The following is a 12,937-nucleotide window of genomic DNA, read 5'->3' as shown; positions in this document are numbered from 1 at the left end:
CAAAATGAGGAGATGTGGATAGTAACATTACCTTCCATGGTGTGGGTGTGTGTGCTTCAGAGCTTGAATTTTGGAGTTGTCTCTATGTTCTTGTTTCGTGGAATTTATGTGTATACTGATTTCTTGATTGGTTTTCACAAAACAGAATTTCTTCACTTAGCCATTTTACATTTTATATTTTAAATTATGTTTAGCCACACCTGGATGTGCTCAAGACTTACTCCTGACTACACTCAGGGATCATTACTGCCAGTACTCAGAATGTTGGAGACCGAACCCAGGTCATCTGTGTGTGAGGCAAATGTTCTACCTGCTGTACTATCTCTCTGGCCCTGTCTTTTAAAACTGAAAGTCATGGCATAGTTTTTTTGTTTGTTTGTTTTTTAATGCCTTAAAATGTGTGAGTGCTTAGTATTATAAAGATAAGGGAAATACTGATTTATTTCACTTTTTAATCCTCATCTGTTGATGCCATGTAAGAAGAGTATTTTTAATATAAACACTTAGAATGGTAGGAAAAAATGTTTTAAACTGAAATGAAAGCAGATTGCCCCAGATAATGTGTTGTTTCTAAAGTCTTACTGTGGTACATCTTTATTATTCAGTGATTACAGCATACAATGTATAGAAAATGATGATGACTTCTGTATATATATTTCTGAATATGATTTGTCAATGTTTTTGTTACTAATAATTGTGTCTTTCTTAATTAGTTTTGCCTGATTATTGGTTTCTTAAAATATGTACATGTTTTAAAGATCATGGGCAAGTCAATTTATGGAAAAGCCTCATTAAATTTGTTTTACAGACTCTTGAGTTATTCCTGCTGAGATTTGGGGACATATGGCATCTTGTCTGATACAACATCTTGTGTGAGAAATTTTCCTCAGAAACCAAAACAAAAGCAACAAAAAATAGGAAGAAATTTTAGAAATGTAAAGTATTCCTCAGTCCAAAATGCTTTTAAGTAATTTAGCAAGTGTATTGTACATTATGACTGGCTACAGTGTCTCTGTCAAATAGAACTATCTTTTATTTATGAGAAAGAAGTATTTAAGCAAATATAAAATGGGAACCTAGTCTTAACATAGTAATCTAGAATATTTTAAGGCATAACTATACTTTTGTTAAAGAAGATAAATAATTTCATGTATTTTAAAATAAAAACAACTTATTGCAAAAAAAAAAACAACTTATTACAAAAAAAAGCAACAGTTACAACAGGTCTAAAGGTGAAAAATTGGAAAAGGTAGAAAAATGAAAATGCCATTTTCTTTCTAAGAGATTACTTTTGTTAACATTTTGTCCATTTCTCCGTATTTATTTATTGGTAATTGTTTTTAAGCTCCGCTGTAGTCTTTATGCTATCTTGCAATGTGTTTTTTTTCTTAATAGTCTATCAGCTTTTCATTTTAATACATTTACATCTTGTATATTTCATGGTCTGTATTCAAATGATAATAGCTGTCTCCAAAATAACCCTTAGAGCTCATATTTTCTAGTCAGGATTCCTTCCAAGTCTGCTCTTTGCATCTAGTTTCTATGTTCCCAGAATTTCTCTTTTTTTAATTTTATATATATATAGTTTTCATAAAAGTAGTTCACAATGGGCTGGAGCAATAGCACAGCGGACAGATAGGGCATTTGCCTTGCACACAGCTGATCTGGTTTGATTCCTCTGCCCCTCTTGGAGAGCCCGGCAAGCTACCGAGAGTATCTTGCCCACACCGCAGGGCCTGGCAACCTCCCTGTGGAGTGCTCGATATGCCAAAAACAGTAACAACAAGTCTCACAACATTACTGGTGCCCGCTCGAGCAAATCGATGAACAATGGGAGGACAGTGCTACAGTGCTACAGTTCACAATAGTTCATTGTAGATAATATTCAAACACCAATCCCACCACCAAACAACTTCCCACCACATAGGAGGTAAGTGTGTGAAGGCTGTTGTATTTCATTCTGGAGCCATTTAAGCCAGAATATAAGAGAATATAATGAAGTATAACCAAACAAATGTGTGATACTTTTGATAAGTAAGTGAGGTAGAGTGTAAGAGGTTGCACTCCAGGAAATTCTGTGGCGGGTGCTCTCTTCCTGGAACTTTAGTTTATAGTCTCTGGGTCTTGGCTGTTGATGAGATTACATGGCACCGGGGACAGTTTGTGGGTGTGAATGCCAAGCTACTGGAAAACTGGGGACTTGTGGGGAGGAGGCCCAGTCCTGATCCAAGCAGGCTTGGAGGTCTCAGTCATGGGTTCCTGCGTACTTGGGTTTTCCTGCCAGTCAGGTTCATCCCATCTTGGGTGAGGCTCGTCCCCTCTAGGCTGAGGTTGTCCGAGCATGTGGAGAGTGGCCTTGAGCATGGCTGTTGCTGGGTTCTGGAGGTTTTCGGCTGTTGGGGTTCTGTTTAGGATGGGGAGGGAGACTCAACCCGCTCCCTCCGAGGTGTCCCGGTGAAGACAGCATGGTTTGGGGTCAGGAAATTCTGTGGCTCTCTCTTCCAGGAGCTTCAGTTTCTAATCTCTGGGTCTTGGCCGTTGAGATTACATGGTGCTGGGTGTCCCCAGAATTTCTATCATCTAGCAGTGTATCCCACCTTCTTTCCTATGACTTGATAGACAGACTGGCTGGAAGAACTGGCAAATTGCTTTGTTCTTACGTGTTTCTAATTGATTTTTAAAGTTTTAATATTGATATTTTTGGAGAACATACTCACATCGTGAATCATTAACATTTATATGTTACCCTTCAAGGGAAGCTTACTTATCCTCTTTTCTATTTCACTGTCATTGTAGTGATGACAGAGATCTTCACTTGGCTAGGCTTTGCTGGAGGTCTTACACCTTCTTGTGACCTTGGGGATCCCAGGCCAGTGGGATTGCACATGTATATCCAGGCTGGTGCTGGGGGTTGAACGCAAAACATGGGATGTTGGCTCTCAAAGCAGGTACTTTTGTCACTGAACTTTCCCAGTGGTCTCTCAGATTCACTACTGAGGAGGCTTTAGAAGGGAGGTACAAATAAATAAATTACTAACCTGAGAAAATCCCTTTACCTTCAAGGAAATGTAGGTTACTGTTTACATAGTCTGTGAGAGGTTGTGTCCTATACTGTGAAACTGAATTCTCCCAACCCTTCCATTGTTTCTGATCATATTAACTAGTACTGTCATGAGCATCAGTGGAGACTGATAGCGATGTGGTGCTGCCTTTGTTGCTATCAACGCTGCATTTTTCACAGTGACTTTATATATGTGTATGTGCATATATAGTTGAATGTGTATGTGCATGTGCTCACACATGTGCATACGTGCATTTTTCTTATGTGTTATTTATAGTCAAGCTATAGCCTATGCAGTGTTTTTCAAGTTGCTGGCTGGTCCTTGGATCAATGCTAGTCAACAATTGTGAAAAGGCTGAAAACGACTACAGTAAATACAACATTGCTTTGTCTTGTGTTAGATGTTATGAAAGGTGAAGATGAAAAATAGAAAGACAAGTAACATTGTCTTCTCCTTCATGGATCTATAGAGAATAATTGTTGAGAGAAGTTCTGCCAGAAAAATGAAGAAATAATGCAATGTAGAAGGATATCTTTGGAATTAAAAAGATGATGTTAAAATACTTTGTGATCTAATATTTAAAATGAACTCAAGGTATCATTTATGTACAACAAAAATGCACTGTAGCACTGTCCTCCCATCGTTCATCGATTTGCTCGAGTGGGCACCAGTAACATCTCCATTGTGAGACTTGTTGTTACTGTTTTTGGCATAGCGAATACATCACGGGGAGCTTGCCAGGCTCTCTGACAGGGACGGAGAAATCGAACCCAGGTAGGCCACATGCAAGGCAAATGCTCTGTCCACATGCTCCAGCCCCAACAAAATGCACCAATTAAAAAATACCTATTCTTATTTTTTCACCATTCCCGATGTCATCATGGTACAGTAATACATTGCTTGTAAAGTTATCTGCAAATCCCATCTTGTCTCTGCAGCTAATCAATATCTTTTTCTGTATGTGGGGCGGGGGAGGTGAGCAAGAGACTCTCCAGTGACTCCTGTCCTTGGGAAGGTATGTGGTGCTGGGGCTCGAACCCAGGCCATTTGAGTTTGATTAGATATGCTCAGGTATGCTCTCTGACCTTTAGCAGAACTAGTGTGTGTGTGTGTGTGTGTGTGTGTGTGTGTGTGTGTGTGAGTGCACGCGGTGCATGCGTGAGCTAGTGTTCATTCTTTCCCTCTGCTGGGAATTTAAATCACATTTTTTGTTTACAAGATTCATTGCTCAGGCTTTAGCTTCACATCTGGCAATATATCCTTCCTCTTGCTTGTAGAAATCTTTGTATGAGAAACAGTTTTTAAAGGAAAATTATAATTGCATTATACTTGAACAGCATCTTAATTTTTGCCCTCGATTAGTGAACATTTTCCTTTTCTATTTCATCTCTTTTAGAAGAATTTTTCCAGTGTCCATTTTATATTAGATTAAATGTTAGACTTGGAAGTGAGTAAAACTTAATAGTAATAAGACTTTTTCTTTTTTTTTAATATAGGACTGAAATATTAGGGGTGTCAGTGTCAGAAATAATCACAATACTTTTCAATAAGTGCTATTCATATAAGTGATTTATCATAGCAAAGAATAGGGAGTAATTGACTGTGTTAAGAAAAGGTAGCACCTCACAGAAGTTACCTTTAAAATAAAGCCATGACTTGGAGGCCAGCCACATGTGCTAAGGGAAAAGGAAGCTCAGATAGAGAAGGGAGCACCAAATGAAGGGTGTTGGGAGGATCCTCCCAGGATGGGAGAAGCATGCTGAAAATAGACTATAGACCAAACATGATTGCCACTCAATGCCTCTCTTGCAAACCACAGAACCCAAAAGGAGAAAGAGAGAACAAAAGGGAATGCCCTGCCACAGAGGCAGGGTAGGATGGGGGGAATGGGGAGTGGGAGGAATACTGGGACCCATGGTGGTGGAAAATGGGCACTGGTGGAGGGATGGGTATATTGGTCATTGTATAACTGAAACCCAAGCACAAAAATTTGTAAGTCTATAACTGTACCTCATGGTGTTTCACTAATAAAAAAAATTTCAAAGAAAAAAAATAAAGGGATGTTGTAAATGGAAAAGAGGAAGGTCATTATGGTACAGAGATAGAGTTTGTATAAAAGAATTGTATTCTGAAGTCAGACCTATTCAGGGAATTGTGAAATGTTACTGTTTTTAAAAAATCCTTTTTCACATAGGAATATTATTTGTTAGTATAGATAAAAATGTTGCCTCCTATAATCCTTTTGATTTCGTTTTGTTTTTTAATCTTAAATGCTATTGATCTGGGCTGGAGCGATAGCACAGAGGTAGGGTGTTTGCCTTGCATGTGGCCAGCGTGGCTTACCCATGTTCGATTTCTCCGCCCCTCTCAGAGAGCTCAGCAAGCTACCAAGAGTATCTTGCCCATACGTTAAAGCCTGGCAAGCTCCCTGTGACCTATTCGATATGGCAAACACAGTAACAAGTTTCACAATGGAGACATTACTGGGCCCGCTCGAGCAAATTGTGAGCAACGGGACAGTGCTATTGATCTACATTCTTTCTTTAAAACACTGATAAGTCAGAGATCCTTCATGAGGCTAAATAAGTACTTTAGGGAGATTTTTTCTTAAATTTTTTTCATTTTGTTTTTGGGGCCAACCCAGTGGTATTCAGGGCTTACTCCCGACTCTGCACATAGGGGTCATTCCTGGCTTGATTCAGGGGATCATATGGGGTGCTAGGAATTGAACTGGGGTTGGCCACATATAAGCAACCCACTCTGTTTTTCCAGCCTCCCTGCCTCTCTCCCTCCCTTTCTCCTTTCCTTCCTTTCTTCCTCTCCCTCCTTTTCTCCTTCCTTCCTTCCTTCCTTCCTTCCTTCCTTCCTTCCTTCCTTCCTTCCTTCCCTCCCTCCCTCCCTCCCTCCCTCTCTCCATCTCTCCCTCCTTCCCTCCCAACTTCTGCAATATAAAGACAAAATACTAAACTATTGACATAATCAAAGAATGTAAAAAAGTAAAGTAAAGGCCCTCCCGTTGATCGTCGATTTGCTCGAGCGGGCCCAGTAACGTCTCCATTGGAGACTTTTGTTGTTACTGTGTTTGGCATATCGAATACTCTCGGTAGCTTGCCGGGCTCTCCGAGAGGGGCGGAGGAATCGAACTTGGGTCGGCCATGTTGGCCGCTTGTAAGGCGAACACCCTACTGCTGTGCTATCGCTCCAGCCCTATCAAAGAATGAAATGGGAATATTTATAGACTGTCAGCAAGCTAGAATGTAGCTTTTGAAAATGTTTTTTTTTCTTTTGAATAATGATTCTGTAGAAAGACATGTAGATTTTGGAGAACAAACTAGAACAACAACAGCAGAACAACAAAATAACCCCCAAACCAAGAAAAAAAAAACCCACAAACAAGCCAAAAGCCCATATGAGGAATGGTGCTTTGTTTTCCAGAAAGTCTGTCACTTAATGATTTCTTTATTGTAGACAGTTTAGCAGGTCAGATATTTCTGAGAAGGCAGTTTGTATTTCACATTTCTTCTCAGTAGCTAAGCGGCATTTCGGAAGCTTACTCTTCAGAATGTCAGTGTGCTTAATGGTAGGACAAACCACAAATGGGTTTTCTAAAAGCTAAGCCTGGCTTTACCTAACAAAAATAGCAGTGAGAGTTGATTTCCATTGATAAGCTTTTCTCTCTTTTGTTTCCTAGCTACCAAAAATAATATGTGATAAATCTTTCTGTGAATCTGGAAGGAAAGAAATATGCAAGTGGTTAAAAAAAAAAGCCCCCTCCCCAAACCAAAACCCCAAAACAAAAACAAGGACTCTTGATTGACTTTTAAAGTTTCTTCATTTTTGCAAGTTTTTTCCATACTTCAACTTCTCTTAGTATATTTGACCCACTTGATTGGGTGTATTTCCCTCTTTTAAAAACAAATTCCCGCTTGATGAAAAGATCATCATTTATTGTTCTAATTCTCATGGTGTTCTTTTTTTGTGCCTCTATGCTATTCTGACTGCATTTCCTTGTACACCAATAACAAACATTGCTTATGAATAAGAGATGAGCCACAGGGCATTTCACCGAAGTATGTAAGACGGGTTTGTGCTCATTGATGGCCACTCAGGACAGTCAGCCGGTGTGCAAGGTTTCTACTGGTTTAGACTGACAGCTGGGAGGCATTTATGTTCCTTCATGAAGTTGTGTTCCATATTTGCATGATAGGCATCTAACCAACTTCCAGTTAACCTATTAAACAGAAGAACTCATGTTTTCTGTTTTTTGCTGTAAAGATGTTGACTGCTCATGGCACTGGCAGCTAGATTCCCTCTGGTACATGCACATATCTCTACTGGTTCAGCTTTTCCCTGAAAAGATTTAACTGTGTCTTTTCAAACCTATGTAAGGTGGTAGCACTTGTTTTTGTAATCTTCCAGTTTGGGGATATGCTGTGTAGATGAATAAACTATAACTATAAAATGAGTTTTTTCCTATGAAAGTAAATCAAATGATATGGAAGATTCAGTCAAGGTAAGTTATTTAATAATAAAAACTGCTGTCAAGGGCCTGGGATGTATGGAAATGCCAGTTGAATTGTTTCAGGGTCATACCTGATTTTAAATCTCTGCTAGGTAAAACTATTTTCATTTCCCATCTTGGTTCCAAAGCAATTGGTAGAGTCCTAGGTCGTTTTACATTCCATCCTGAGACTATGACTATTTGGACCCCACCGCTGGGTGTGGCCTTTACAACTAAGGGAACATGTTTGGTGGGATTAAAGATGGGAAGAAAATGTGCAATGTTTGGGAATGTAATAGTGCAAATTTAAAATGCTTTTGCTAGGTCACAGATTTCTCACTCTACTTTTAAATATTTAAATATTATCAAATTTTCACTACACTTTAAAGAAGAAAGCAAAAATAGAAAATCTAAGTGGTACATTTTGCATGGATTTTTGTATGCAGTGTGGATTTTCAAAAGAGCTTTTTGCCTATGTTTATAATTTAAAAATTGATGCCCAACTTTTGATACTAATGGAATAACCCCTGTTATGCTCCATCTTAGGTAAAAGACTCGAAGAATCTGAAATATAGGAAGCCCTTTCTTTACTGTGCATTCATGCAGAAAGGAGTATTCCCTGTTAGAACCATTGGGCTGGAACACTCCTATTTTTTTATAGAAGAACGAATTTCTGGAACAAGACAGGGAAGGAGTTGTGCAGGCCCTCCAGCTATTAGGGAGCCATCAGGATAATTGAACCATGGAGAGTTAATGTCTTTGTAAATCTGTTTTCCTGGCACATAATATGCAGGGACATATCAGACAGATTTTTCTACCCATTGATTACAAAAGTGTAGTTCTCAATTGGAGATGTGACTGGGAAGTCCAGAGACAAATTTAACCAATATACCAGGATTTATACATCTAAATGACCGTTCTTTTTTCAGAATAATGACAGTAGGGGTTCAAGAATTATTACAAAGACATCTCTTACTCAGAAATGATTTTAGGAACTCACGAAGTTGCTTTAGCAGACAATTTTCATATTTTTTGGAAATGCCAGTTTACTTTATGGAAATGCCAGTTGAATTGTTTCAGGGTCATACCTGATTTTAAATCTCTACTAGGTAAAACTATTTTCATTTCCCATCTTGGTTCCAAAGCATGCCTTTCAGATTTTTTTAATAGGTGTGGCAATTGGGCCTTATCTGGCGATGCTCAGGGGTTAACTCCTGACTCTGCACTCAGGAATTAATCTTGGTGGTGCTCAGGGAGCATATGGAATGCTCAGGATAGAACCCAGGTTGACCCCCTGCAAGGCAAACAAACCCCTACCTGCTGTACTGTGACTCTGGCCCTACCTTTCAGATCTTAAAGACCATGCATGCATCTTTCAAGGGGAGATTCAGAAGAGCTTTTCAACAATGGTGGCATTGATAAAATAAATACAGACCATTAGTTGAGGTGGACACTTTGAAGAGGAAAGTGGTGTTAATTTGGAAATAAAAATTATTTGTTAGAAGTCAAATTAGTATATTATTCTAGAATGACCAACAAACCTTTTCCAAAAAGGATTGGTAGTAAATATACTGAAGCTCTTTGTCACAACTATTCAAATCTTCACAAAATATCTCTTAGACAATCTGTAAGTGAGTGGTCATGGGTTCTGTTCAAATAAAACTTTAATTTACAAACAGGCAGCAAGTCAAATTTGACCAATGGGTCTTCGTTTGTGATTACTGCCCATGGAATCCTCATAAAAGATGGAAGCATCTTTGATACAGTAATTAACACTTTAAAGGACAACTGCTTATATCAAAGAAAAATTTATGATCATACTAATAATGTAATTACAAATTGATATTCTTAGTAGCCTAAGGTATAAAGGGAAATTAATTTCTATATCTAATTAGCTGGAAGTGCTCATTAGAACTGTTTGATCATCACTGATGTGCTTCAGAGACTAGCCATATGCATATCTAAAGTGATGGTGTCAGATTTAAGATGTGAGAAGATGGGTGTTTCCATGGCCTTCAAGGATTCTCTAGGCTTTGACTATCTAGTGATGCTTTTAGGTTCTCTACTCTTTCCCTTCTCTTTTCTTCATTACTTCCCTTCCTCTTCTTTTCTTCTCATATAATTAAGTTTACCACTTAAAGTATAGCGTTTAATAATTTTAGTGTATTCAAAGTTGCTGAATATAAGTCACCTTTTATGATTGTTACATATAAAAGGGACAGATTGAATGACATTCAGTTTCTGTTATTCATGATAGTGTTTTTCAGAGTGAGTGATGCCATTTCCTGGAGCTCACTGGAATTGTCCAGGAAAGCAATAGAAGTCTCAAGGTAGTAGGGGGTGGGAACACTTAGAGAAGGTAGAGTTTCCAAGGGGATGCTGAGTCATGTTTTTTCTCGGAAAAAGGACATAGGCTAAATAAGTTTGGGGATGTCTGAGTTAGCATGTTTGTAGGGCCGTCCATCGTTTAACATATTCCAGTGTCTCATTCCTTTGTATTGGTGAATAGAATATCATTATATACATGTACTGCTCTATAAAAAACCACACACAGTTGCCTGTGGGGCCTAAAGTCACTCCCAGAAATGTTTGGCCCAGCTGTGCTCTGAGGCCATCAGGGCTTTCTTGACCTGATAGTCATTAGGGGCCATGTGGTACTGGGGTTGATCTCAGGACCTTACACATGCCAGGCATTTGCTCAATTACTTGAGATATCTTTGCCAATAATTTTCATTGTCTGCAGTTACAGAAAAATTATTATGATCTTCTGAGTGGGTAAGAAGTGTTATGTTATCATGGCTTTGCTATTCATTTTTTTTCATCACCAATGATGTTGAACATCTTTTCATATACTTATTGATAATTTGTTTTTGTTTTGAGAGCGGTATTTTAATCTTTTACCTGTTATTAAATTGATTTTTTCTTGGGCCACACTTGATGGTGCTCAGAGCTTACTCCTGGCTCTGGGTTCAGCAATCACTCCTGGCAGGGCTTGGGAGACCATATGAGGTTTCAGGGAACAAATTTAGCTCCCTATGTGATCCTGGGGATTGAATGGGGGTAATACTTGTGCTATCTCTGTGGTTTCACAAAAGTAAATTTTGATAAAGTTCTGGTTTTGGGATACAGTATATTTCTTTTTGTTACTTGTGTTTTAACATTATATCTCAGCAATCACTGCTTAATTCAAGCTCCTGAAGGTTTACATGTAGATATTTTTAAAGAATGGCATAGTTTTAGCTCTTAAATTTCAGTTAGATCTTTTTTTGTCACACACAAGTGCTCCAGGGACCAGGTGGTGCCAGTAATTGAGCCCAGGTTTCTGACATTTCCCCAGCCATTGAGTTGTCTTCTCAGCCCCTATAACCCATTTTGTATTTATATTTGTGTATGGTATGAGTTAAACCAGTTATTAAATTAATTATTTTGCATATGGACATCCAGTTGTTACATTTGTTGAGAAGACTATTTTCCACGAATGGGTTTGGGATCCTTGTCAAAAATGATCAGCTGTAGTTCTTTCGTACCTTCACTTCCGAAATGACCAAAAAAAGAAGAAATAATGGGCGAGCCAAAAAGGGTCGTGGCTATGTGCAGCCCATCCGCTGCAACAACTGTGCTCGGTGTGTGCCCAAGGATAGCTATCAAGAAGTTTGTCATTAGAAACATTGTGGAGGCCACAGCAGTGAGGGACATTTCCGAAGCCAGCGTTCTCAATGCCATGTGCTTCCCAAGGTGTATGTGAAGTTACACTACTGTGTGAGTTGTACCATTCACAGCAAGGTGGTAAGGAACCATTCTCTTGAAGCCTGGAAAGACTGAACATCTCCACCAAGGTTCAGACCTGCGGATGCTGCTCCAAGATCTCCACCAAAACCCATGTAAGGCAGCTACAGACCTTAAGGATTAAAGACAAACTCCTTTCAAGAAAAATAAAGTGTAAATTATAAAAAAAATAATAAAATGATCAGCCATAAATGTAAGAGTTCTGATTCTGTTCTTCTCTTATATTTATTTATATATCTGTATCTATCTATCTATCTATCTATCTATCTATCTATCTATCTATCTACCATTATGCCCATACCATACTATCTTCCTTACTACATTTGTGTAGTAAGTTTTAAAATTAAGAAATACGATTCTTTCAACTTTGTTCTCCACCTCCCCCAAAGATTATGTTGGCTATTCTGGGTCCCTAGATTTTCCACATGTTTATTCATTTCTTCAAAAAAAAAACAAGGCAGTTCTCGATCATTGTATGACAAACATAAGCACTAAGCACAAAAGTTTGTAAGTCTGTAACTATACATCACAGTGATTCATTCATTTTTTTTTAAAAAAAAAAGGATCCATAGAGGAAACAATGTGAAGATTGTTCTATTTTGGTAGAGGCCATTAAGACCTTCTTGAGGATATCACTAACATGTTGTTAAAGGTTGAGTGATGTGAACTTTCCTATATATATTTGAAAAAAATATATATGCATATAAAGAAAGGCAGCTGAAGTACTACACAGAGATCAAATTGGGGAATATTGCCAGTTTAACAACATCAAGTCTTCTGTTTTACTAACAAAGGATCTTTCTCCAGTTAGTCTTTTCTGTTTCATATTTTCCACGTATAAGTTTTATGGACCTTTGCTGAATTTATTCATAAGCATTCTTTCTGTTCTTTTTGGTGCCCTTATAAATGAAACTATTTTCTTAATCTTATTTTTTTTACTAGTATATATAAATAAAATTGATTTTTGGGGGCCAGAGGAATGATACAGTGGGTAAGGTGATTGGGTTGAAAGCAACTGATCCAGGTTCAATCTCCAGCTCCTTGAGCACTGCCAGGAGTAAGCCCTGATCACCACAAGGCATGACCAGAAAATTTTTAAAAATCTTGGGTTTTATATATCTAATATCATACAGTTTTGCTAAATTAAATGTGTGCATATATGTACATATGTGTATATATGTTATACGTATAGATATATATGTATGTATGCATGTATTGCCAGAGTTTGAATCCAGGGCTTCAAACATTTGAGGCATATGTTCTATCACTGAGCTACATCCCTAGTCCCTGTTTATTGATTAATTTGAAAGGATTCCCTAAAATTTTCTATATATGAGATCATACTGGCTCTCTCTGCCTTTGGAGAAGCCTGTGCTCTCTCTTGAGTGCATTACTCTCTCTCTCTTATTTTCTTCCCCTCCACACCTTCAAAAACCCTCCAAATAAAACCTATTTTACTTTAAAAAAAACCAAATAGATCATACTACTGCAAATTAGACACTTTTAAGAATCTATTTTATTGGGCTCAGTAAAATTCTTTATAATTCCAAACAGTAGCAAACCATTTGACACCATTACAGTTCCTCGA

At 38.1% G+C, this 12,937-nt stretch overlaps 1 protein-coding gene and 1 pseudogene across 5 annotated transcripts in view; both read left to right on the top strand.

The window, feature by feature from the left end:
* The window catches only part of CCDC85A (coiled-coil domain containing 85A), a 205,864-nt gene that overhangs the window by 40,066 nt on the left and 152,861 nt on the right, over positions 1 to 12,937 (top strand). The window lies entirely within an intron of this gene.
* Positions 11,104 to 11,448, top strand: LOC130032433 (40S ribosomal protein S26-like; annotated as a pseudogene).

Source organism: Sorex fumeus, unplaced genomic scaffold, assembly GCF_029834395.1.
Source record: "Sorex fumeus unplaced genomic scaffold, SorFum_2.1 ptg000006l, whole genome shotgun sequence".
Classification (NCBI taxonomy): domain Eukaryota; kingdom Metazoa; phylum Chordata; class Mammalia; order Eulipotyphla; family Soricidae; genus Sorex; species Sorex fumeus.
Note: the sequence above shows the minus strand (reverse complement) of the source record. Positions and strands in the feature narration are given on the sequence as shown.